The sequence below is a fragment of the Muntiacus reevesi genome, chromosome 15 (genome assembly GCF_963930625.1).
Source record: "Muntiacus reevesi chromosome 15, mMunRee1.1, whole genome shotgun sequence".
In the NCBI taxonomy this organism is placed as follows: Eukaryota; Metazoa; Chordata; class Mammalia; order Artiodactyla; family Cervidae; genus Muntiacus; species Muntiacus reevesi.
Genome location: NC_089263.1, coordinates 32746080 through 32770591, shown reverse-complemented (window position 1 = coordinate 32770591; position 24512 = coordinate 32746080). Strand labels below are relative to the sequence as shown.

General features: G+C 50.3%; 1 protein-coding gene and 1 pseudogene across 1 annotated transcript in view; both read right to left on the bottom strand.

Moving 5' to 3' along the window:
• Positions 1-24512, bottom strand: part of LOC136147002 (mast cell protease 1A-like) — a 124121-nt gene that overhangs the window by 11477 nt on the left and 88132 nt on the right. The gene's annotated exons all lie outside the window — the stretch shown is intronic.
• On the bottom strand, positions 19684-23714 carry LOC136147467 (mast cell protease 2-like; annotated as a pseudogene).

The following is a 24512-nucleotide window of genomic DNA, read 5'->3' as shown; positions in this document are numbered from 1 at the left end:
CAAACTAATCACTTGGATCGCAGACTTGTTTAACTCAATGAAACTATGAGCCATGCCATGTAGGGCCACCCAAGACAGGTGGGTCATGGTGGAGAGTTCTGAAAAAACATGATCTACTGGAGAAGGGAATGGCAAACCACTTCAGTATTCTTGCTGTGAGAACCCCACGAAGAGTATGAGAAGGCAAAAAGATATGATACCGAAAGATGAACTCCCCAGATCAGCTGGTGCCCAATATGTTACTGGAGAAGAGTAGAGAAATAGCTCCAGAAAGTATGAAAAGGTTGATACAAAGTGAAAACAATGCCCAGTATGGATGTGACTTGTGATGGAAGTAAAGTCTGATGCTGTAAAGAATATCGCATAGGAACCTGGAATGTTAGGCCCATGAATCAAGGTACATTGGAAGTGGTCAAACAGGAGACGGCAAGAGTGAACATCAACATTTTAGGAATCAGTGAACTAAAATGGACCAAATGGGCAAATTTAATTCAGATGACCATTAAATCTACTCCTGTGGGCAAGAATCCCTAGAAGAAATGGAGTAGTCCTCAACAAAAGAGTCCAAAATGCAGTACTTCAGTTCAATCTCAAAAATAACAGAATGATGTCTGTTTGTTTCCAAGGCAAACCATTCAATATCACAGAAATCCAAGTCTATGCCCCAGCCACTAATGCCAAAGTAGCTGAAGTTGAATGGTTCTATGACGACCTACAAGACCTTCTAGAACTAACACCAATAAAAAAAGATATTCTTTTTATCATGGGGACAGGAATGCAAAGTAGGAAGTCAAGAGATACTTGGAGTAACAGGCAAGTTTGACCTTGGATTACAAAATGAAGCAGGGCAGACGCTAACAGAATTTTGTCAAGAAAACGCAGTGGTCCCAGCAAGTATCCTCTTCCAACAACACAAGAGACGGCTCTACACATGGCCATCACCAGATGGTCAATGATGAAATCAGATTGATTATATTCTTTGTAGCTGAAGATGAGAAGCTCTATACAGTCAGCAAAAACAAGACCAGTAGCTGACTGTGTGTGGCTCACATCATAAACTCCTTATTGCAAAATTCAGACTTAAGTTGAACAAAGTAGGGAAAACCACTATGTCATTCATGTATGATCTAAATCAGATCTCTTAAAATTTTACAGTGGAAGTGACAAGTAGATTCAAGGGATTAGATATGATAGAATGCCTGAATAACTATGGATGGAGGTTCATAACATTGTACGGGAGGTGGTAATCAAAACCAACCCCAAGAAGAAGAAATGCAAAAAGGCAAAATGGGTGTCTGAGGAGGCCTTACAAATAGCTGAGGAAAGAAGAGAAGCAAAAGGCAAAGGAGAAAAGGAAAGATACATCCATCAGAATGCAGAGTTCCAAAGAATAGCAAGGAGAGATAAGAAAGCCTTCCTCAGTGATCAATGCAAAGAAATAGAGGAAAACAATAGAATGGGAAGACTAGAGATCTCTTCAAGAAAATTAGAGATATCAAGGGAACATATCATGCAATGATGGGCCCAGTAAAGGAGATAAATGGCCTAACAGAAGCAGAAGATATTAAGAAGAAGTGGCAAGAATACACAGAAGAACATTACAAAAAAGACCTTAATGACTCAGATAACCATGATGGTGTGATCAATCACCTAGAGCCAGACATCCTGGAGGACAAAGACAAGTGGACTTTCAGCTCAGTTCAGTTCAGTTGCTCAGTCACGTCCAACTCTTTGCGACCCTACGGATTGCAGCATGACAAGCCTTCCTGTCCATCTCCTGGAGTTTACTCAAACTTATGTCCATTGAATCGGTGATGCCATCCAATCATCTCATCCTCTGTTGTCCCCTTCTCCTCCCCCCTTCAATCTTTCCCAGCATCATATTCTTTCCGAATGAGTCAATTCTTTGCATCAGGTGGCCAAAGTAATTAAATAATGCTAACACACTTAACCAGCGGAAACCAAGCTGTCAAACCCCAAACTTTCAACCAGTTATTTGATCTTTCTCACAAAATTGCCTCACAGACCTTTAGTTACAGGGCAAAAATGTTTGCAGCAGAAAATGCTTCTGGCAAAGATTTCTGTGGCAAAGATGCTTACAGTGAAAACACTGGACACATTCTTTTAATATACTGTTGGACTGGGTTTGGACTTTAATCTGATTAAATTTTTGTTAGGACTTTACATCTATATAAAATAAACTGGTACAGACAGAATTTTAGACTCTGTGGGAGAAGGCAAGGGTGGGATGTTCTGAGAGAACAGCATTTAAACAAGTATACTATCAAAGGTGAAACAGATCACCAGCCCAGGCTGGATGCATGAGACAAGTGCTCAGGGCTGGTGCACTGGGAAGACCCAGAGGGATGGGGTGGAAGGGAGGCGGGAGGGGGGATTGAGATGGGAATACATGTAAATCCATGGCTGATTCATGTCAATGTATGGCAAAAACCACTACAACGTTGTTAAGCAATTAGCCTCCAACTAATAAAAATAAATGGAAAATAAAATAAAATGAAAAAGCAGTAAAACTGAGTTAACATAAAAAAAAAGAAAAAGAAAGAAACTAGTGAATGACTCCTTCGTTCGTTGTGTTTTTCCTTGTGCCATTGGTCAGATTTTAGTGTTAGGGTTATTCTAGCTTTCTAAAAAGAGTTGGGAAGTGTGTGAGTCAGGGTCCTGGCAAGAAACAGTCTCCCCACTGACAAATGGTTTAAACAGAGAGTCCTTAGTTTTATTTTTTTACTTTTAAAATATTTATTTATTTGGCTGCCCCAGGTCTTAGTTGTGACACTCAGGATCTTCGACCCTCGTTGCAGCATGCGTTAGTTGCAGCTTGTGAGATCTAGTTCCCCCAACCAGGGGTCAAACCTGGGCCCCCTGCATTGGGAATGCAGACTCTGAGCTACTGGTCTACCAGAAAAGTCCCTAAATAGCGAGACTTTAATAAGGGAGTCCCTACAGAAGTGTGGATAAGGTGACGGGGACAAACGAGGGACAGTGAGGCACCCAGAGACTAGTACTGATGCGGAGACACCAGCAGTCCCAGGGCTGCAGGGGCGAGGGAGGCGCCTAGAGCTGATCCCTGGGAGCACAGGTCCCGGTCCAGGTGCTCATAAGATTACTTTGTTGTTGCTGTTCAGTTGCTAAGTTGTGTCCAACAGGCTCCACGGCATTCTCCAGGCAAGAATACTGGAGCTGGTTGCCATTTCCTTCCATGGGGGATCTTCTTGACACAGGGATCGAATCTGTGTTGAACCGCCTCACCTACATTAACAGGCAGATTCTTTACTGCTGAGCCACCAGGGAACCCCATAGAGTTATTTTTTTACCCTTAAAATGGACAAAATCCTGCATGGTATTTCTAAGTTTGTTTGTTTGTTTTTAATTATTTGACTTAGATAAAAAGGAACCTTTTACATGTTTAAGTGCAGGCTTCCCATCAGGAGTATCATCTCCTTTTTTGATTCTTGCTTTTGTTTCATTTGCTCAGTTTCTTCCTTGGGCCTCTATGTCTACTATGGTCTCCCTGTTTGATTTTATTCCTTTGGACTTTTCCTCAGCCTTCTCAGAGGACTTAGGCCTGTCTCCGCATTTACAGATTCAGTCTTCTGTAGTTTCGATTCTGTCCGTTACCAGCATAATGCAATTTTAAGTCTACTGCTGCCTTTGTAGATTCTTTACATCCTTTTCTTTCTGTCTCTCTCCTATATGGTTTGCCTATGACTTCCACCTGCCTCTCAGCCAGCAGCCATCTCATTTCATTCTTTCCATTTGTATTTCAGCTGTCCTTTCTTACAGTTTGTATTTTCAAAGTAGATGTGGTCTGAAAGTTATTTGTGTATCGCGATAAATCATCTTCAAAGGAATGGTTTTTCTCTGCCCTTTGAAGGACTTGTTCTTTCCCTTCATGATACAGAATCTTTCAAAGACTCTGTGTTTGAAGCATTTGTGTGTGCATGTGGGTGTGTGTTTGCTTTTACACCTCCTTAAAAAATCAGTGTTTTGTTAAATCTTATTATTTTCCCCCAAACAAGAGGGGAAGAATTGGATTCTTTTTAGCTCACCATTCACCTGGATATTTTCCAGGTCCTGTCATCTTTTAGGTTGAAGGACTGGTTAATGCCAACTCATGTCACCAACTGGCTGTGAACACAAATTGTCTTTGTCATTATGTGCGCCCGCTCATCTCCAGAGTTGACTTGCAAGTCTCCCTGGCTGTAGGTGTGTGTGTGTGTGTGTGTGTGTGTGTGTGTGTGTGTGTGTGTGTGTGTGTGTGTGTGTGTGTGTGTGTATCTGTGTGTTTGTCCTGTTCTTTCTCTACTCAAGTAGAGCCTTCCAAAGGCTATTACCCGCTCAGGGATCTAGTTAGGGGAATGGAGTGGGAATTGGCCGTGACCCAGTGGGGACTCTTCTGTCTGCACCAGGGGCCAGCGATACGCCAGACTCCTCCACCAGGTAACTGATGCAGCCATGATAAGACTTGAGGTCACCCTGTCAAGGAAGAGGAAACGTGGTATCAGGGAGAAACCGATTCAGGGAGGAGCTCCCTCCCAGTTATACACTTGGCCTAGCAACCACAGGCACCCCAAAGCCTTCCAGTCAGCTCTTCCCAAATGCTATTGATCCAGAGCCCCAAAAGGGCTTCTGAATGACATATTCTTAGCAAGCCCCATGTCCCACCACCTGCTCTCCAATTCAGGCACAATTAACAAACACTGCCAGGATCTCATCTACTTATTTCTCTTGAAGGAAGTTTACCTTTCTCAGAAACTGGTGTTGTGAACAGCCCTTGGGGTGGTCTCCATTCAATTTGGATGATGGGTGTTTTCTGCAGATCTCCAGCATTCCCGCCATGGGAATGTGCTTCCCCTGGCTTCCAGGCTGACTCAGGGCTTACCCTTATTTTATTCTTTTTTTAATAAAAAAAAAAATTTAAGGGGACTTCCCTGGCAGTCCGGTGGTTAAGAGTCTGCCTTCCAGATGGTGTCTCCACATTCCTTTAAAACTAGGAATAAAGCCACCATATGACCCAGCAATTTCACTCCTAGGTATATACCCTGAGGAAACCAAAATTGAAAAAGACACATGCACCCCAATGTTCATTGCAGCACTCTTTGCAATCGCTAGAACATGGAAGCAACTTAGATGTCCATCGACAAATAAATAGATAAAGAAGTTGTGGTACATATATACAATGGAATACTACTCAGCCATAAAAAGGAATGCATTTGAGTCAGTTCTAATGAGGTGGATGAACCTAGAGCCTATTGTACAGAGTGATGTAAGTCAGAAAGAGAAAGATAAAAGTTGTATACTAACGCATATATATGAACTCTAGAAGATGGTACCGAAGAATTTATTTGCAGGGCAGCAGTGGAGAAACAGACATAAAGAATAGACTTATGGACACGGGGAGAGGGGAGGAGAGGGTGAGATGTGTGGAGAGACTAACATGGAAACTGGCATCACCATGTGTAAAATAGATGGCCGACAGGAATTTGCTGTGTGTCTCAGGGAACTCAGACAGGGTCTCTGGATCAACCTAGAGGGGTGGATGGGGAGGAGATGGGAGGGGGTTCAGGAGGAAGGGGATATACATGCACCTACAGCTGATCCAGGGCTTCCCTTGTCGCTCAGCTGGTGAAGAGTCTGCCTGCAATGCAGGAGAAACAAGTTTGATCCCTGGGTCAGGAAGATCCTCTGGAGAAGGAAATGGCAGCCCATGCCAGTATTCTTGCTTGGAGAATCCCATGGACAGAGGAGCCTGGCAGGCTACAGCCCATGGGCTCACAAGAGTCAAACACAACTTAGCGGCTAAACTGCCACCATAGCTGATCCATATTGAGGTTTGACAGAAAACAACAACATTTTGTAAAGCAATTATCCTTCCATTAAAAAATGAATAAATTTAAAAAAAGAAGCTGCCTTCCAGTGTGGAGAACATGGGTTCGATCCTTGCTAAGGGAACTGAAATCCCACACGCAGTGGGGTAGCTCAGCCCATGCACCACAAGTAGAGAGAGGCCCAGGCATTCAAGCAAGGATCCCCCAGGCCACAGCTAAGAGCCAATGCAACCAAAAATAAAAGTAAATAAATACAATGCTAAAAAATTTTTAATATGTTTACTTGTTGAGCTTTCCCTTCTACATTCTTTTGATCAGCTGGGCTCTGGGAGGAAGGAGAGCCCTGCGCCAGCATACCTGGGTGCTGTGTGGGACTTGTCCTGTCCTGGATGCAGCTGAGACCCAGAACTGCGTATGAAAGACACCAGGAACCCATGTGCCTACATTCACAGAGCCTCCAGTGAGGGCCGGGAGCTCACAGCATCTCCCCTCTGCAGGGCTTGCACGGGGGCTGGACTGGCTCTTCTCTCATCAGCACCACGGCTGCCCACAGCGACTGGGAGAGAAGCTGGCACGGGGGCGGGTCATTGGCCACGTGGGGAGCACAGTGCAGGTGGCAGAGGGTCCGCCCTTCCCTCTCCTGGGGGAGATGGGGATGGGCGCTTTCCCTCCCCAGGGCCACAGGGGATCTCTTGTGAGGCGAGACCAGCATGTTGCCCCCCAGGTGGATGTCCGCTTTGTCTGTGGGCTCTGTGATGAACCTCTGGGCCGCCTGAGGAGGGGAGAGGGGAAATGAGAGGCAGATGGCGGGTGGGGAGAGAGCACAGAGGGAGGCAGCGGGGCTCACGCTGAGTGCTGCTGCTGCTGCCTCGCCCGGAGGGCCGCTCACAGGCTGCAAGGCATGCACAGGCCTTCCAGAGGGACTCGGTGCTCTGCGAACAGAGGATGGGTCGAGTAGACAGAAAGGCAGTGACGATCCAGCCAGGAAAGGACAAGTTTGTGAGACTTGCTTCCACACCCCTCTCCTGGCACCCCAGTCTCAGAGATCCCCGGAAGAGGGAGGAGGAGAATGGATGTAGGGCCAGATTCCCCTTCATCCCGGGCCATACAGCTGGGGTCTCACCTCTGCTGGAGGAGGCGAGGAGGTCTGAGTGTTGACTGCGGAAACGAGACTGTTCCAACAGACGAACACGGCCGGGGAGCAGGGCGGTGCAGCCAAGATGCCATTAAGAGCCCTGCCTCCCAGTGGACATGGGCTTTCAGCAGGACACAGCTGGGTGGGGAGAGAGGGGGTTGGTTGTTAGAAGACCATTTCATGTTTATACTCTAACAGATTGAGACTCTGCAATTAATGTGCTACACGTGAAAAACCCTTTCTTAAAAGCAAAAGGGGGATAAAACAGCTTTGGAACATTCTGGGAGTAGGGAATGTATAGAAGTAGGGCATGGGAGCTTCTGTGAGTGCAGATGAAGAGGGAGGGCCATCAGCAGGGGACCGAGGGCGTCAAGGAGCAGGTCTTTGTCCTTTTGCTTTCAGGGGACAGAAGTCCAACTCATGCTCACTTCTGCAGAAGTGGGGTTTTATAGGGGGGATCCTGGAGCATCTCATGGAGTCCAATAGTTGAGCTGGGGGCAGGGAGGTGACACAGGTGGCATGACTGACAGCAAAATCAGCCCCCTCCCAGTCCTCATGCTTTGCTTCCTGCTGTAGCTCAGCCCCAATCTTTCCTCTCACTGTACACAGGTTTGGTCCAAAAGATAGAAAATATGGCCACTCACAGCTTCCAAGCATTGTAACATGGAAACTCTGCCTGGAGAACCGACTCTCAGGCCCCAAATCTAAAATCCCAGAGGATGACCTCACCGGCCAGGTCAGGACAGTGGACAGTCAGCCTGGCCAGGAGGGCAGCTCCACAGAGGAGCAGGGAAGGCCCCTCCCAGGGGAAAGAGGATCGGGGCCGTCAGGCAGTCACAACTGGTGTTCCTGGTGGAAATTGGACTGACACCATGTCCTGTGTAAGGAGGGGGTTCTGGCGACCCCACCACCCCACCACCTGCCAGGGTGCCATGCAAGCTGCAGAGGTTCTGATGGTGCTGTGGCCTTCAGCCCTCATGAAACCCATGGCAAGGGAAGCAACCTCAGAAATCATAATAGCTGGCATTTATTGTCTACTTACTATGTGCCAGGCCCTGGGCTGTGCTCTGTATGGATTTTCAATGAATCCTCAGGGCAGCTGTATTATTTCCATCCATATCGAGGTCGAGCAGGCAGAGGTTATGTTGGAAAGGTTAGGAACCCAAGGCCCTGTGGCTAGTGGAGGCCAGGCCTGGCCCTCCGCCCAGGTCTGTCTGACTTCCAAGTCCACAAGTTTTTACCATTCAGCTCTCCTGCCTCTGAGACTGAAGGTCTGGGACATGGCATTCCCAGCGAAAGTAGAAAAGTCTTCCAGGCCTGGGGTATAGTTCTGTTGTGTAGACCTTCAGGCGTCACAACCAGAGCATGAGAAGTTTCCTGGGGACTGGCTGTGTCCCCACGAGGTCTCCAGGAGGTTGTGACGAGCATCGGAAGATGTGACGGCTGTGAGCAGCTGCTGTGGCTGATGGAGGGGCTACAGAGCCGGATCCTCCAGCCTGATGGTTTGGGGGACAGAACGGGTCCAGGCTCCACTCCTCCCTTCTTATTTTGTCCCTCATCTCCTTTCTCTTCTCCTCCATTTTTCCCTGTTCCTGAACAAGAGGGAGGGGAGTTTCCCCAGGCACCCAGGGCTTATTAGTCAGGCTCTAGTCACCGACTCACAGGAAAAGACCCTCTTGCTGGCAAAGATTAAAGGTAGGAGAAGGGGGTGACAGAGGATGAGATGGTTGGATGGCATCACCGACTCGATGGACATGAATTTGAGTAAGCTCCCGGAATTGGTGATGGACAGGGAAGCCTGGCGTGCTGCAGTCCATGGGGTGGCAAAGAGTCCGAAACGACTGAACCGAGTTAGACGTAGGCTGCAGGCATCGCTGATGTCAGCAGATGGCGCCAAAGCCTCTTCACACACCCAAGGCCCAGGCCTGGCCCAGGAGGGGAGAGCAGAGAGGCAGGTTGGCAGGGAGTGGTTATGGCATGCTCCCCGCCTGTTTCTCTTGCCTCAGTCAGCCTGTCCTCTGTATGCCTCTACGCAGAGCTGATAAATGTGCACATGCCTTCCTGTGTGTGCGCGTGTGCACATCTGGTCTCCCTGTGTCCAAGAGGAAGTCCAAGGTCAGGGCATAGGGACAGATACTCTGTCCATAGAAAGCCACTTATTTCACAAACTTCAGTAACATCATTTTCTGGACAGTTGTTATAATTCCTGTTTCTGTCCTATCATGGGACAGGCCAAGAATGACTGCATGCAGGGAGGGGAAAGGACAGTTATCCAGCTCTCTGTCTGTACCAGGTCTTGGTGAGAAGCTTTGCACCTATTATCCTGGTTGGCCAGTCCCAACAGTCATGTAAGCCAGGCGACATTATTCTCATGGTACAGATGAGGATGAGGCAGCTCGGGCAGGTTAAGTAACTGCCTGAGGTCACACAGCTAGGAAGTGGAGAAGGTAAGATTTGAACCCTTGTCTCTCTGATTCCAAAGTCCATGTCAGTTTCACACCTAAAGCTGCTCTCTCAGACTTGTGGTTTCCTTTCATGCAGACACCCCCCTGGCCTCCATCTCCCCCCTACCCCAGCAAAAAAATGCTCTTGAGAGCAGTCAGGGAAATTCCAGGAGCAGCAGCCAGCCTGCAGCTGGAATGACTGAGAAATGAATGTTGATAGATAGAGTGGTGGCTTCTGGGATTCAAGGAATTGGGGCTATATTTAGCTGTTAGCTGTGGGTTAGTTAGCTGATGGGGAGTGAGGAACAAGATAGGCTTGGAGGAGAGGGAGAGAGAGAGAGAGAGAATGAATGGGAATGAGGTGCCAGCTGCCTGGCCTGGCTCCTCACCCTCAGAATTGGGTCTCTGTGGCCAGCTTTGTAAGGATCATAGCTGGTTGGGGTGTCTTCATGAAGGGAAGTCCCAACTTTATCAGGGCTGTTGGGACAGAGAACAGGGCTTGCAGAGGAGGATCTGCCAGGCCTTTCAGATTTCTTCTCCACATATGTGATATTGGTCCATGAGCCATTCCGGCTAGGGGGTGTGGGGGTCCACAGACTAACATCGGCGCAGCTCAGCTCCAAAGCACTGCAACAACCCCCTGGATGGGCAGGGGTTAGGTCTGTCCCTTAGAGTCTTGTGACCTCAGTTGCCCCCTCACGGGCCAGGACATCCCTCTCCTTTCTCACAAGGGGACACCAAGGCACTTGCTCTGGTGTGCCTTGGGTTTGGTTTCCCCAAACAGGCTGCTTCCCAGAGGAACAGAGAGAGAAGTTCCAGCCTTCTCCTCACATGTCTGTGGTTCTGTCCCCCTCTGCCTTCCAACTCAACCCTCTTTGTCCCCTCCTGGTGTAACCGATGGGGCTGGGCCCACCCTTCTCCTCAAACCGCTCTCCACCCCCGACTCCTCCCTCAGATTTCACTCAATCAAAGAGCAAGGCCGAGTGTACTAACGATTTGAGTGGTAGACCTCGAAGAGGGTCTCATTCCCGCACTTGAGATGCATTTCTTTCCACCCTTCTCCCCACGTAGGTCCCCATCTGCCTCCCCAGACCCTTCAAGGTGGGCAGCACAGAGGGCCCCCAGGCACCGGGGCGCAGCTCCCGAGAAGGCCGTGCAGAGTGTAAATGACAGTGACGCTGCTCGTGTAGAAGGAGCGCCAGGGCTGCGGAGGGGAGGGCGGGACGAATGGGGAAAGGGGGTTTGATGTAGATGCACGACCCCTCTGATCTCATGATCAGAGAAGCCTGGCGGGCTACGGTCCATAGGGTCACAGAGAGTCGGCCATGATGGAAGCAACTTAGCACGCACGTCTGCACAACTGACTCACGGTGCTGTAAAACAGAAACTATCATCACACTGTAAAGCAATTATACTCCAGTAAAAAAAAAAAAAAACAGAAATAGGGCCACAGACCTTCTGGGACTCTGAGTCTGAGCAGCTGAACAAGAGAGGCCCCAAAGCCAGAGCGCAGGACACCTGCCTGAGCCTGACCCCCACCCTGGCCACACTGCAGGTGACCCATGGCCAGTTACTTCCCTTGTGGGCCTGGATTCCCTTGCCTGAGTTCTCTTCCCTGCAGACCACGCTGCCTTGAGGAGAGGAGCACGGACCACCGGGCCAGGCCCCAGCAAGTCCACACAGACCCCGTGCTGCCCGCTTGACCGCCCCCATGGATTCTACTCTGAGTTTCCCCTGGTGCGCTCACAGCCAGGACCTGGAGCACGTGCTATAAATCCAGCGAATGCTCCGATTTCAGCTCAGCTGGGAGCCATAGCTTGCTGGGGACAGAGCCGGTAAGTGAAGGCACTGGTGGCTTTCTGAGGAAGAAAAGAAACTCTGATCTGTAGCAGTTGCCAACCTCAATATAATAAATACTGCTCCCGCCCCCATGACCAATTTCAGCCTCCCAACATGAAGTGCAGAGTGCAGAATAGGGAAGGGATGTGGAAGTGTGTTTTTTCGAACCCATTTCTGCACTCCATCCGGCCAGGGGAAGGGTATAAATCCAGGGACTCTAACCTCAAGGATGTGCTGGCTTCTGCTGGGGAGGAGCCAGTGAGCAGACTCCTAACTCTTTGTGTTCCCCCCACAGGTCGACTTAACAAGGGAGAATAAAAGCTCAAGAGTGCATTTGTGAGTGAATCTCTTTCCAAAACAATCGGACCACTTAGGAATTTAATCGCCTAAATATCATTTACCTAATTTAACAATTTGCTCATCCTAGAAGTAACTGGACCACATGTTATTGAATTAGAAGGATTTAGTACCTGAATTGGGGGCTTTCCTGGTGTTTCAGCGGTAATAAATCTGCCTGTAATGCAAGAGAACTGGGTTCGATCCCTGGGTCAGGAAGATCCCCTGGAGAAGAGCATGGTAACCCACTCTAGTATTCTTGCCAAATTCTCAGACACGACTGAGTGAATGACTAAGCAGCAGCAGCAATGCCTGAACTGAAGAAGCAATCAAACGTTTGCATCTTTGAATTGAGTCTCTGATTCACACTTGGCTGGGGTAGGGGCAGGGGACCTGGTTCTCTAGCGAGCTGCCATCGCTCCCCTGGAGCCCAATGCCTGGAGCAGGTTTCATGGTCAGCTAGGGCTGAGCCTGCGCCCTCCTCGGCCCTCTGGTGCTGCTATCTGTGCTCATCACTCCCCAGTTTCCACCTCTGTCCCTAGGTTCTTCCATTTCTGCATCTGACTTTCTCCATTCTGGTCTGTCCTCCTCTCATTTCTGCCTCTGTCTCCACTCACCTTACCCCTCTCTGTCTTCCTCACTTCTTTGTGCTTTTTGTCCGTCTGTGTTTGCTTTATACATCAATGTCTCTTCCCTTCTGGTCTCTGCTCTCTGTTTTCCTTGGCTTCTCTCTCTTACACACACACACACACACACACACACACACGCACATGCACACACACACACACACCTGGCCCTGTCTTCGAGCCCCAGTCCCTTCTTGTTTTGATTCTCCAGCTGCATGCTGGTCCTGTCCACATCCACCCTGGCACTCTGAGGCCTGATTGACCTCCCTCCTCCTGGCTGATCTGGCTGCCTTTTGAGGGAAGATCAGAGCCAGAACCTGTGCTACGAACCCCTCCACACACTGAAGATTTCATTGCACCTGGGAGCCGCAGATGGTTAGGGTGTGGATGGGGTGCACGCAGTGGAGGCTCTCTGAAGAAGATGAAATCCTTGCTTGGTAGCATTTCCAATTTCCTTGGTGTAAATACTCTCTTCGTGGCTGGTTCCAAGCTACCGACGCAATGATGGTGCGTTGGGAAGAGATGCACACGTTGGTTCCTCTGAGCCAGGCAAGCTGATTTCAGCATACCAGCAGGCGATGGGGTGGAAGGAGATTCAACAGGACCTGGCGGGGAGCTGCTAACAGGGCTGACCACAGAGCAGCCCACCGCAGCCTTCCCAGGGCGAGGGCTCACGGGGCCTGACGGGCTCTGGTCTGGGCTGACAGCCGACTCCACCCCGGCCACTGCTTCCTTGAAGCTGGCTTCACAGTACGCTCACCTTAGGGTGGGGCAGGGCGCCCGAGGATTGACCTTCATAGTCACCAAGGAAGGCTTCCAAGATGAAATGCCTGCACTGAGCTTCAGGCAGAGGGACAAGGGCGCACGGAAGGGCATTACCGGCAGAGGGCGTGAGCCAGATTCTGTGTGTGTGTGTGTGTGTGTGTGTGTGTCTGTGTCTGTGTGTGTGTCTGTGTGTCTGTGTATCTATATATGTGTCTGTGTGTGTGTCTCTGTGTCTGTGTATGTGTCTGTGTGTGCGTGTGTGTGTGTGTATGTGTGTGTCTCTGTGTGTGTGTATGTTAGTGTCTGTGTGTGTAGGGGGCAGGGACATGGCTGCTCTGGGTGGTATTGGTGATCACGAGCAGTTCAGTGTGACCAGAGCATGAAGTTTGAGGCTGGAGGGGAGAAGTGGTCCAGGAGAGCAGACGTGGGTGAGGGTCCTGGAGGTCTCTGAAGACTGAGTGAAAGAACCCGGGCGTTTCCGGAAGGCAGTGAGGAGAGTAAGGAGATCTGTTGTCTTAGTTTGGTTTCCAGACCTTTACACAAGGATTTGAGTGAAGTCCTTTGTTTTTCAGATGATTCCAGGAAGCAGGTGAGGGATGGGGAAATAGACAGGATGGAGATAAGTGGAGAAAGCATGTATAATGAGCAGGCTACTGCTGTGAACAATCGGGACCCCAGCCGAGTGGGGTCTCTGTGAACATGGCCCAGAATTGTCTAATTGAGGGTGAAAAGCAGGGGTATTAATCTGCTGTGACTCGCCCCTTGTTGGTGGAAGGTTTCTCTTGGGGTGTCAATGCCCCAGCGTTCCAGTCTGACCCACGTGGGGGCCAAGTTCAGCCCAGGGTCAGAGAATGCCCTTATGAAGAGAGACAAGATGCTGCGGGTCTGGGTCCCAGGCCAGGAGCAGTAGAGAAGCCTGTTCTGGCCAGAGCCTTTGGACGGCTGCCTCTGCATCGGGAGGCAGCGTGGTTGTTAGTGACCCTGGGAAGGGCATTTCAGAGGGATAAAGGGGCAGCAGCCAGAGAGGGCTGACATACGGGGAGAGCGAGAGTTGGTACAGAGGACACAGACTACTCCAAAAAGCACAGATAATGGGGAAACTGTTCCAAGGCCTGTGGGGCTGGAACAAAACTGAGCCGCACGTACAGGAGAGTTGCTTAGAGCCCGGGGGGAGCAAGCAAGTGGCCTGGCCACTCTACCTGCTGCCAGACCTGGGCTGATGGAAGTGTGCTTGGGGCCTCCGCCGAGTCCTCCAGGCTCAGACTGAGTCCTCCAGACTTGGCCCGGGCACTAGCTGGCAACTTTCAGTTCCATATTTCTCCCTGGGTGTCACGGATTGGCTCAGCACGACTGGTTCTGCAAGCATTTATTGGATTGATGGGAAGCAGACAGGCCTGTCCTCTCCAGGGGGAGCAGACCCCACATTAGGCATCAAGGGGGAGAGGAAAGGAGAAGGACCTTCTTTTTTTTTTAGTCTGGAAAAGTTACACCTGTGCAATGACAGATACAGGCAGTGGACTGGGGCAGGTACTAACGGAGGTGTCAGGGAGCAAGTAAGTCAAAGAGGAGAAGGCTGCTCTGCCTGGGCTGGGGCAGCCAAGCCTTGAGTGACGAGGGATATTTAGAGGTAGAGAAAAGAGGGGTCAGGCATTCCTGGACCTCAAAGTCTTCCTAACCTGTTTACCCCTTTCTGGTAACTGAGTATCACATACCTTCAAGATTACGGACCTGCCGCCTACAGAAAGCATCCTTTTGTAGCCAGACCCCAGTCACCATCCTTGGATGGATCAGACTGCCTTTGCTAGGGATTGACACAGAGGATGTTTGGAAGGAGTTGAGGCCTGTTGCACTGGGCCTCCAGCTTAAAGGAAGAGAAGGAACCTAAACTCTTTCTTAGGTTCAGTTTCCTGGTGTTGTAGGCTGAATAGCAGCTCCCACCCAAAGATGGGTGTGCTGTGTGCTCAGTCGCGTCAGTTATATCCTACTCTTTGCAACCCTATGGACGGGGCCCACCAATGAATCTCTGTTCATAGATTCTCCAGGCAAAAATACTGGAGCCGGTTGCCATGCTGTTCTCCAAGGGACTCTCCCGACCCAGGGATTAAACCTGCATCTCCTGCATTCAAGTGGATTCTTTACCCACTGAGCCACGTGGGAAGCCCCCGCCTAGAGATATCAACATCCCCAATCCCCAGAACCAGGATGTTGCCTTACATGGCAAAAGGTACTTTGCAGATGTGATTAAATTAGAGTTCTTGAGATGGAGAGATCATGCTGGATTATCAAATGACCTTCAATTGTCATCCTAAGGGTCTTTATGAAAGGGAGGTAAGAAAGTTCAAGGAGGAAGTAGGAAGCAGAGATTGGAGTGATGTGAGAAAGGGGCCACCAGCCAAGGAGTTCAGGCGGCCTCTAGGAGCAGGAGAAGACAGGAATCAAACTCTCCCCTGGAGCCTCCAGGAGATACCAGCCTGCCTGCACCTGCACTGTAACTCAGAGAGGCTGAATCTGGACTTCTGGCCTCCGGAGCTGGAAGACAATAAATGGGTGTTGTTTGAAGCCAAGTTTGTGGTGATCTGTTTCAGCAGCTAGAGGAAATGAATATGCCTGGGAGGCAGACTTGGCGATAAAGATTTGCATGTAGGGGTTTGAGTGGGGAGTGCCCCTCACCTGTAGGGTGAAGGAAGCAGAGGTGGGCATAGCAGGCAGCTGAAATGCTGTGGAGTCACAGTCACTGGCTTCAGAGCACCCTTAAAATTCTCCCACAGGTGGTCCTCCCAACGCAGCCTGTGAACAACCCTGAGGATGCCTACCCTCCCCATCTTCTTTACTGGGTATCCTGGTGCTGTGTCCTGCGGTTCCTCTGCTCTATGGGGACTGTGCTGCACATAGGGATAACAGGGATAAGATCACATGCTGAGCATTTAAGCAGTTTCAGAAAGTAATTTTGTTTCTCTGCATTTTTCATTTTTTAGGGTCATTTGCAAAGCTATAGAAATCATTTTAAAGAAAACAGGTAAGTCTTTTGTTTAATTACAGTTCTAACAATTATCTCCATTTCAGAAGAATTCTGTCTAGCTTTCTCCCAAAATGTAAAGTACTCCACACTATTTGCAATCACGGTGAATGTACATTTTTGAATATCCTGCTTTCTTCAAGTCACATTGCGTTGTGTTTTTGACTGGATTTGAAGTTAGGACTCTGAAGCCCTGAAGCAGAAGGAGCAGGATTGTTGGCAGTCCCTCAGTGGCTGCGGAGGCAGGAGAGTTCCTTCAGCTGGGGAGCCAGGCAGGAAGGCCTGTCTTCCTCGTCTCCTATAGAGTCTGTTTGAAGAACTGTGGCCCACTGTTCGCCTGTGGCACTTGCCAGCGTTCTTGGTCCTGGTTGCAGTGGAAGGTGGTGATGAGTATCAAGTACGTGGTGAAGATCTTCAACAATGCATGTGCTGGGAAGCCTGGCTTAATTTGAAAAATTATGGCTAGCATCCTATAGAAACCTGGGGTCACTGATCTTAGTGAGGTTGGGTTTCAGGTGCACTCAGAGGTGGCTCTAGGGCCAGGTTTGGCTGAGGCCCACGGGTGCCCTTCCTGGGCTGAGGAGGCCCTGTCCTATACTGGCCTCTCATTCAGGGCATGAGACCTTTCATTTAGTGTGGATGACTTAATTACATCTGAGACTCCAGAGATCTGCAGGCTCATGAGGCTTCCCACTTTGTACTAAGACATTGGGCACAGGAGAGTTCAGTGTTTTTTTTGTCACAAACATGATTTTGTTGTCGGTCAGAAGCTGGAAGGGATAGAGACTGCCAGAAGCCATGGGACTGGAGAATCACCTTTAGGGACACCTCTGATGAACTGATACTGGTTTATCTGTGATATGGCTCCTTTGGGAAAGAAAAAGGTGGACGAAAAGTTAGAATAGGAGGAGAAAAGGAGAGGGCACTCTTCTCCATGAAGCGTCGCTCTGTTACTTGCTGCAGCTTTCGTTGGGGTTAGATGGAATGAGGAAAGTGGAAAGCCACGTTCCTGGGGATCCAAATATTTGGGAGGAAAATGCTTTCACCAAGGGAGACGGTAAAGGCTCTAGGAACTGGAGATTGTGACTATCACCTAGGCATTTTGGGCTCCTCATGTCAGTGGACCAATAGGCTAAGAAAGGAGGTACTATGCCAGTTTGAGTAATTGACCATGATCCCATGGGAGGCTAGGATTCCTGCTGTCCAAAGAGGGAAGAGAAGAGCATGACAAGACAGGAGATTCGCTGGGGGCATCCCTTATCCTTTTGTGCTCAGTGATAATTGTAAATGGGCAACGGCAACCACTCAAACCCGACAAATAGATGGTGACTTAAGACTCAGTCCCCCTCAGAGTTAGAGGTCTGGATCACCCCAGCAAACATACAACCCAGACTAACACAAACGTTGGTCAAAGGGGAAAGAAATCTAGAATGGGCAATAGAGGGGTCAGATGAGAAATATCAATTAAGACCTGGGGACAGCTGCAGCCGAGGAGCCCGTAGCTTGATTTGTGGACCCTCCATAAGTCTTTTTAGGAGATTGTGATTGGTCATTGCCTTGAAGATTTGAACTTGTACCTTCCCTCTCAGGAAAGAAGGATGGGCATCCTGTTCTCAGGCAAGATCCAGATACTGTAAGAAGGTGCAAATGGGACTTCCCTGGTGGTTCAGTAGCTTAAGAGTCTGAGCGGCCAGTTCAAGGGGCCTGGGTTCGATCCCTGGTCAGGGAACTAGATCCCACAGACTGCAACTGAAGATCCCAGGTGCCTCAACTAAAGAGTCTGCACGCAGCAACTAAGATCTCACGTGCTGCAACTAAGACCAGCCAAAATAAATATTCACAAAAAGAAAGTGAGGGTGGATTCGGGTGGCATAAGAAAGGCTTTGTCAGGACCATTTTGTCTACTACCTCTGACCAGCTCAATCAGTTATATTTCCCAGCTCACACCATTCCATGGGTATCAATCGCAGGCCACCGTTACTTTTGCTAAAGACAAAAGAATGTCCAGGCAAGGAACTCATTGACAAGGAGACCACCATGTCTGTGCACTGGCCCAAGGGATCCCTTGAAGGCTTAAATTCTTTCGCAGCATCCTGAATGGGCTGAGTGATGCGATCTGGAAGTGCAAGGGTATTTATTACCCACATAAAAACCTTTACCAATGGGAGAATGAACAGCTGTATGTGCTTATGTATGGGTAGGTCCATATATGGTATTGAGTCAGCAACAGATAGAATACCTGGGGTTTAGAGCCAGCATATAAAAGAAATGAAGACAGTTGTTAATCCTAGCCTCTAAAATTATATTATAACCATACTTCTTTGATGCTAATTATTTCCAGTTTTCTTCCTATGCATACATCAAATACTTAACAATAATTACAAAAATTGAGATTCTACTATAGAGAGATATTTATGTTCTTTGAAAAAGTGTTCTTGAATTGCATTTTCCTACATGATTCAATGTTTTGAAATAAATTTTTAATAAATTCAAAATACTCAGTCACATGAATTTACTATTTAAACTTTGTTTCCAGGCTGGGAAGCCAGCTTTCTACTATTGAAAATGCTGAGAAAAAATCTTTATGCATAAACGTTGGTGTATATCTCTGATGATATATTAAAGATGACTTTCTGCAAAGGGTTCACTTAATTGAAGGGATTCAGCATCCCCTCAGAAGCGGGGAGTGGTATCAGCCACAGGCTTCCATGGTGTGTGTCCCTGGCTTGCCCGTTTCTCCCCTTCAGCCCGTCCCTCACCTGGCAAGAACTGGAGGCCAAGCAGGCTCCAGGCCTTCAACTTCCTGCTGGATGGGAGCAGCCGTTTGTGGCCGTGGTTCGTGCAGGACTTGTGACGCTGTCCTTCTTCTTATCAGCTCCACGTATCCCTTTTGCAGAAGTCAGTGACACAAGATTGTCTCTGCATCTCACATCAAAGCTGCACAGATGGTAGATCTTCTCTTATCAAGGTGGACAGTGAGGAGGGCCCAGTGTGAATCAGATGCATCTAAACCTGAGGTTCGCAACTGAGGTTCTCAACTGAGGCTCATTCCTGCTCAGGTCCTTCACAACCTGCCCTCCTCCCCCACCCCGCCCCCGCAGCTGCCACCATGGCATCTCCCTTGGGGGACATTTAGCAAAGCCTGGGGACAACTTTCGTTCAGAACTTGAGAAGAGGGGGATGTTGATACTGGCACCTAATGGGGAGAGGCCAGAGTTGCTCTAAACACCCTATAATTCAGGATGTTCATAGTGATTCTGAAGAGCCCTAAAGATGACTCAGAGTTGATGATGAAGGCAGGGAGGATCTGCTGTACTTTCTTGTTCCAGGGGGACATAGGGGTCCTGCCACTCCAGGGAACCCCTTTCTCCTCTTTCTCTCCCTGTTGTTCTTCACTGTATCCTCTCTGCCTCTCACACACACACCACACTCACCCCTTTCAAAGCTTCTGGAATGCCTGATGCTGGGAGAAGAGAGAGGAGACACACACTCAGGTCTGGAAGCCAGGTGTTCCCTGAGACTTATTGGGAATTCTGTGACCTGGAGGGGCCTTCCTGAGGATTAGGGATGTGACAGGGCTTTAAGAGGAAAACCAGAGGCAGATCCAGGGTGAGTGGCACAGAGAACCTGCCGGAGTCCTGCTCTGGTTTCCCCTCAGACTGGCCCAGGTTCCAGGTTAATTCTCGTTCAGGACCTCATCGATCCAGGGCTGATAATGGGAGATCCGGGTGAAGACGGCGGGGGCTTTGCATTGGACTGTCGATAGGAGACAATGTCCTGGGCCACCCCAGCACACAGAAGAGCACCCCTCACGTCTCCCTGTGGGACAGAGAAGGAAAGGGAGACAGAGAAGGTGAGCTGGGAAACCACCCCCTCCTCCCGGTGGTCCCAACTCTGAATTGGTCAGACCTCCCATCAGACTTAGGAACACTGGCTCCTCATGAGGTGATATGTCTCTGATGCTGTTTCCTTTCCTTCCTGGCACCCCCTGACCCTGGACAGCACCCCCTGACCCTGAGCAGACCCTGGTCAGAGACCCCATGGGGCCGAGGGAGGAGGATCTGCAGAGGGTCAGTCCCAGCTCCTCAGACTTGAGGTCTCACACTTGGTCACTGGCTGAGACTACAAACTCCATCTCCTTCCAAAGGTGTCTGCACCCTGGACAGTGATGTGTGGAGAAGACCATAGCCTGAGAATCACCTTAAATGCAAATTTTGTGCTCTGGGGATGGCCCACACACAGCTGGAGATTGTGGTCAAAAGCAGGGAAGAGGCTGCAGGCCCGGGGCTCCATGATTCTCAGCTCCACGTCTTGCAGAGTGCTGGAGGCTGGTTCCTTCACATCTGTTTTTCCCCAGCCAGCCACCAGCACATTCTCCCGGGATGGATGAAGGTGAATTGGGGTGGGAAGATCAGTGTCCCACGGCCAGGGTCAGGCAGGCTTTCTCCCTCAGCTGTGAGGGAAATGGGGGCTGTCCGTGAGGAAACGGGTGGGGGCAGCCAGGGAGGGACAGGGCAGCTGCTCCACCTGAGAGCCACTTGCAGAGGCTGAGCTGAGGGCTGCTGGTGAGAGGCAGGTGGGGAAAGTATGAGGGTAACGGGACCTGAAGGAGAAGCCCTGGAGGACAGGGAGCGGGAAGGAAGCGCTAGAGAACAGGGCATGCGCAGGGGAAGAAGAATTTGCACCTTCAGTAACAAGATGTCGTGGAGACCAACTGAATGTTCTTATTTTGGAGGAGGAAACTGTTATGACTTCAAGCCTCTGCCATGTGTCCTCTTTCTGTTTTCTGTTATGGCTCTGAGGGTGAATGTTACAGACCGGTGTAAGGACAAGGTGAAAGGCTGATGGCGGGCTGTGCCCTGAGATATGCCCACTCTGAGAAAGGGCCTGTAGTCTCTCCCAGGGTCAGCGACCTCTTCCCACCTCCCTATTTTGAGCTACTCGTGGTATGGGAGGGGCTCAGACTTAGCTCAAGGAAAGGCTTTCCAGGGAACAGAGATAATTTCCAGGGCCCTGAGGACTTGCTTGGGAGTGATTGGGCCGTGGAGGACCCAGGGGACAGGGCAGGCACTTCCTAATCAAGATGCCCTAATGAGGGCCACCTCTGAGGTCAGAGTGTCCGAGGAGAGGGGGGAGTGGTGGGGTCTCAGGTGGACCTTGTTCTCTGTCTCCCATGGAAAGGGTGGGTTCAGGTCCCTGGGAACTAAAGGCCAGTGTTCTTGAAAAGGGCATAGAGCAAGTGGTCCAAGGACTGGGTGAGACCCTGAAGAGTGAGTCCACATCTCTTGTGTTGGGGTTGGGGAGGGGGAGCTGCTTTTAGAAGAGGGGCACTGGGAGGAGGTCCCCTCTCCTCTGAGGGGAGCTGAGCTGTCGGTGACTGAGGGTCAGCACAGCTGTTCCAGTCTGAGAACGGCTTCCTTAAGGCCAAGTACTGTCTCTCCCTAAGGAGACCCAGCCCCAGGAGCTCCCCCTCAGGCCCCAGGGGCTGGCCCTGGTTGCTCCCCTGGCTGCTCACCCCCCATTTGGAGATAAACGGGACCCACTGTCTCAGCTCCCTGCACTGTGCGCAGCCATCTGCACGAAGTCCCTTCTTATCAGGAAACCACCACAAGCCTCCTGCTTACCCTGCGAGGTGACGATTTCCAGGAAGGCCATGCAGGGGCGGGAGTGTGGCTTGCTCTCTGTGCCCCGATGATCTCCCCTGGAACACAGAAGCCCAGGGCCTGAACACAGAGGGTGCACCAGCCGGCTTCCAGTTGGGACAGGTGTCTCTGGAATCCGCCCTTGCCCTGTGTTCTGCCCTCTTCCTCTCGGTGGCTCTGGTCTCTGCTGTCTTTGCTCCAGGCACAGAAGCCCAGGTGACCTTGGACGCCTCGCAGTCACGCTCACCTAAGATTCCCCACTCCCATTCTGCCCTCACTCAACCCTCCTCTGTCTCCGCGCATGACCAGCTCTCCAGGTTCCTGTCTCCACCATCTGCACATCCCATGTTGCTCGGAGATGAGCCAGGTTACAAGGCCAGAAGGTGTAGGAATCACAGGCCTTTCAGCACAGTGTCACACATTCTGTACAGAGAAGACCACCCACCCTGGGCCCCCTGCTCTGGGCTTCCCCCAGTCAAGGTGGGCTCCTTGTTCCTGGGAGCGACCATGGGCTGCAGAGAGTGGATGTGCACTGCCTAAGTGGAGACTTCACTCTGGGGTGTTGGGGAGAAATCCTGGGGTTCTGTTTCAGGGTCAGCAATTTTCCAAGTAAATCTTGTTTTAGGGGTTGACCCTGCAGTTCACAGAAGGGGTGGCCGGGGTCTCACTAGCCTGGGCTCTGCACCAGAGGAGGAGGAGGGGCAGCGGGAGGGAGGACGGCGCATCTTCTCAGAGAGGCTGCCCAGGGCACGTGCTGCTTCTCTTTTCCAGTCTAGGGTTTTCAACTCCCAACAAGCGAGGGCAGGGCCAGGCTGGTCACCTTCTCTTCCCTTATACTGTGCCTGCTGTCTTTCTAATCAGAAGTTCCCCTAGAGATGCCCTCTGTTTTGTGTGGGGTGAAGCTGAGGCCTGAACTTCCAAGTCTTGGCCTCAGGGATGAGCTCTCCACTGTGGTTCCTCACTGGTGTGGAGGTGGAGGGCTCACGTCCTTCCCAGGCAGGGCAGCTGGTTAAGGCCCATCAGAGACATGGGTGAGGGAGAGTCTTTACTCTGAGAATTCAGAAGCATATGCACTTTGAAGGCCATGATGCACAGTAGGAATACATTTTGCAAAAAGCCCCTGTGCATGCACTGCATGTATGTGAGAACTGAGCACAATACACCCACGCAGATGAGTCAGAAGCTTCAGGAAATAGGGTTTACCCCTACCATGTGCAGTGCTCCCCATCAGTTTCTACTTCTTGGCACTCCCTTTTATTCCAATCTGCAGTGTAATGCAAGCGGCACGCCACTTAGAGATGGTCACCTGAAACTCGAAAGACGTGGTATGGCCCTCTCTCTTCCTGGAAACCGATAGCTCACTGGCTTAGAAGAAGGATCCAGAAGATCAAGTTGGAGTCAGTGTCTGTCAGCCCCTTGGGGTCCGATTCACCCTCTGGGCTCCGCCCAGCTCCCCACAGTGTCCACTGGCCCCACCACTTCCTGAGGGCCAGGTTGGCAGGGTGGGCTGACCGCTCTCCCCCCGTCTCCAGTGTCCAGCTCCTTGGACAGCCGGTCTGCCCTGTGCATGTGTATGGGATGTACTATCCTTGGGGTCTGGGGGTCAGCAGAGGATGGGGCCCGAGCTACAACTCAGTCTCCCAAGCAAGACATCACACACAGAGCCTCTGCTCCTTGTATTTCATGTTTTAAAACTGTTATTTAATTATACAAATATAAAGGGAGAATTAGGGCAAAAATCATAAAAATGGTTTATTATCATTCCATATTGGTTCTTTTATTTTTGAGAACCTGCCTCATTTCTTCTTTTTTTTAAAAAAAAATTGGAAAGTGTTTCGCTGGTGGTTCAGTGGTAGAGAATGCGCCTACGGAAGACTTGGGTTGGATCTCCGATTTAAGATCTCGCCTGCCGCAGAGCAACTGAACCCATGCGCCGTAACCATTGAGCCAGTGCGCAGGCCCAGGAGCCTTGGCAACTGAACCCACCTGCCCCAACTCCTGGAGCCCGGCACCTGGAGCCCGTGCTCTGCAAGGAGAGGAGCATCACAATGAGCAGCCTGGGCATCGTGACGAGAGAGGGGGCCCCTCTCGTTGCAACTAGAGAAAACCCCTGCAGCCACAGAGACCCAGCACAGCAAAAACAAACTAGTAGGTGGTGTGCACGTGTCTGCTCTTATATAGAGTTAGTTTATAATCAGATATGTTCATCAGGACTGATCTTATGTCTCCATTGATCAGTGGCAGAACTGGAAGCCCAGACGTGAGGGCTGACAGGCAGTGGGGGAAATGAGGTCTCTCGGTCCCTGGTCTGGGGCAGCAGAAGCAGATCTTTCTTGCATGGGGCCGGGCCCGTCTTCTAGGCCTCTTAGGGAACATGGTGATACCTGTATGAGGGCCCATTAATGGCAGGAGCCTGAGAGCTAGCTAGAGTTCACATTCCATTTCCCTTGTTCAGCTGTGTATGGCTGTGAGTGCAGGCATCCAACTCAGATGCTGGTGGGTATGGGATTCAGACCATTGAGGGTCACTTGCAGGAGGAAATTCTGGAGAACTTGACCTAACTCAGATTTCTCTTTTGGAAGACCTGGAGACACCATGTCATTTCTGAAGTAAGATAACAATGAATTGGGTGACTCTGATGTAGTTCAGGGGCCACACCCACCCTGACATTCTAGGGGAACTTTCTTTTGGACTCGCATGGCCCTGCTTCATTGTGACAGTTGTGGTTGAAAAGCCATCCTGAGGACTTCCAGGGCTCACCCTCCCCGGCATCCTGAGTTCTCCTCCTTGGGAAATTTTCCTCCTTCTCACTTGGCAGATACTTCTCTGGCCCCAGACCCATTATTGAGGGGGATGGTGAGGA